The sequence below is a fragment of the Panulirus ornatus genome, chromosome 8 (assembly GCF_036320965.1).
Source record: "Panulirus ornatus isolate Po-2019 chromosome 8, ASM3632096v1, whole genome shotgun sequence".
Taxonomy (NCBI): Eukaryota; Metazoa; Arthropoda; class Malacostraca; order Decapoda; family Palinuridae; genus Panulirus; species Panulirus ornatus.
Genome location: NC_092231.1, coordinates 51,514,156 through 51,516,655, shown reverse-complemented (window position 1 = coordinate 51,516,655; position 2,500 = coordinate 51,514,156).

The following is a 2,500-nucleotide window of genomic DNA, read 5'->3' as shown; positions in this document are numbered from 1 at the left end:
TACCTATTGTAAATATCATCTTTTGTGCATTTCATCTTTTAACATTCATTCTTCATGTGCAAATGGTTCGTCTTAATGAACATGTGCTTTTCAAGATGATGTTCAAATTGAATGAAACTTATGTTTATACAAAAGAAATACATAAAAGTGTGATATTTGACTCAGGTAATCATTCTGAAAGCCATTTGCCTCTCGACATTCCTTAGAAGAGGAATACACGCCAGATCTAGGGATAGCATCTCGCACTCACTATGTCTTGCTACCTTCAGTGGGAGATGCTTCAGTGGCACTGAACTGGTAAGGGGACCAGGTTGTAAATTTTGATAGGTCTCGCAAGCAAATGAAGGCAAAACATATTTTAAGGATTTCTTTGTACAGTTGATTTGATCATGCTTAAAAAAAAAAATTAAAAGTCATAGGCAATAGATTTAGGATGTCTGCAATAAAATGAGTTACAGATTTTTAGGTTTTGGAAAATTATAGTTACTTGGAATATGCATGATGGTTAATAAGATTGATTCAGATTTTTTTGTTTTTAAGTTTCCATGGAAAAACAAAACATTTTGTTAAACTCCTTGATGATGTTTCTATTCATGAGTCATGTGGGTGTTCAGCAATGCATATTCATATCAAAGATGTAAAGTGAGAAGTTTATTTTTTGATGATCAGATGTATTCTTTGAGAGTTTCTAATCCATCAGTTTTGACATATCTCAAAAACAAACATCAAAATTCTGAATGAGGCCTGTCGGAAAACTTTTTCCTCTATGCATATACCTTAGCATTTTAAATGGAAAAAGAGGTTGTTAATGTTTCCCATACCAACAAGTGTCAGTTTTAAAAAGAGGCACAGCAGATGACTAAGAACAACACACCTCAGTTGAATTTATATATTTACTACATATCTTGCATTCAAGCTTGACTGGCTTGAAGTCACACACACATAGATATATATATATATATATATATATATATATATATATATATATATATATATATATATATATATATATATATATATATATATATATATATATATATATATATATATATATATATATATATATATATTTTATCCCTGGGGATAGGGGAGCAAGAATACTTCCCACGTATTCCCTGCGTGTCGTAGAAGGCGACTAAAAGGGGAGGGAGCAGGGGGCTGGAAATCCTCCCCTCTCATTTTTTTTTTTAATTTTCCAAAAGAAGGAACAGAGAATTGGGCCAGGTGAGGGTAGTCCCTCAAAGGCCCAGTCATCTGTTCTTAACGCTACCTCGCTAATGCGGGAAATGGCGAATAGTTTGAAAGAAAAGATATATATATATATATATATATATATATATATATATATATATATATATATATATATATATATATATATATATATATATATATTCTTTTTTCTTTCATACTATTCGCCATTTCCCGCGTCAGCGAGGTAGCGTTAAGAACAGAGGACTGGGCCTCTGAGGAAACATCCTCACCCGGCCACCTTCTCTGTTTCTTTGGAATATAAAAAAAAAAAAAAAACGAGAGGGGAGGATTTCCAGCCCCCCGCTCCCTCCCCTTTTAGTCGCCTTCTACGACACGCAGGGAATACGTGGGAAGTATTCTTTCTCCCCTATCCCCAGGGATAATATATATATATATATATATATATATATATATATATATATATATATATATATATATATATATATATATATATATATCCTTCAGTATGTTTACTTTCGATACTGAGGAACAAAAGAAGGAGCCAAACAAGTAAATTTCGTCAAAGACATCTCTCTTTTCTTAACGCTGCCTCGCAAAGATTTTCATTAATTCAAATTGAAGAAACAGACGTATTTTCTATTGTCTGGTTAGCTCAGTGGTAGAGCGTGAGTCTTACACACTTAAGGTCGTGGGTTCGAGACCCACACCAGACATAATTTTTGTCTTTTTCTTGTTTCATTTTGTCCGCATCACATGTGTGCAACATTCAGTATGTTCGTCCAACGTTATAGTGAAGATCTTCACATTGAATTGGGGTTTTCGACCTTATCTGAAAGGGTCAGGTCCACCAAGACGTCCTTGAAATCTTCCAGAAGCTTCTGGCGATCCTCCTCCAACTGCTGGGCACATCAGAGTTAACATGGGCCGGACATCGGTTGTGGAACGACTTAATCTGCTTCCGGTAGTTAGCAGGGATGATAATGAGGGCTCTGACCTCATACCAGGTCAGCTTAGTTCCAGTCTATTGTTTAGTTCCAGTCTATTGCAACGACAATAAAAAAGTAAAACTCATTTCTTCGTAAAAAAAATTGAGAGGAAAACACGACAGCAACATGGAGATTTACCCTGTGGTTATTTTGCCGGATAGTCGGCAACGGTCGGTCAAACAGTATTTTGCCGAGGTAATCTCAGTGCTTCATATAATACTATGTCACAAAATATGTTCTTGGGGGCGTAGCTCAGTGGTAGAGCACTCGCTTGGCATGCGAGAGGACCCGGGTTCAAACCC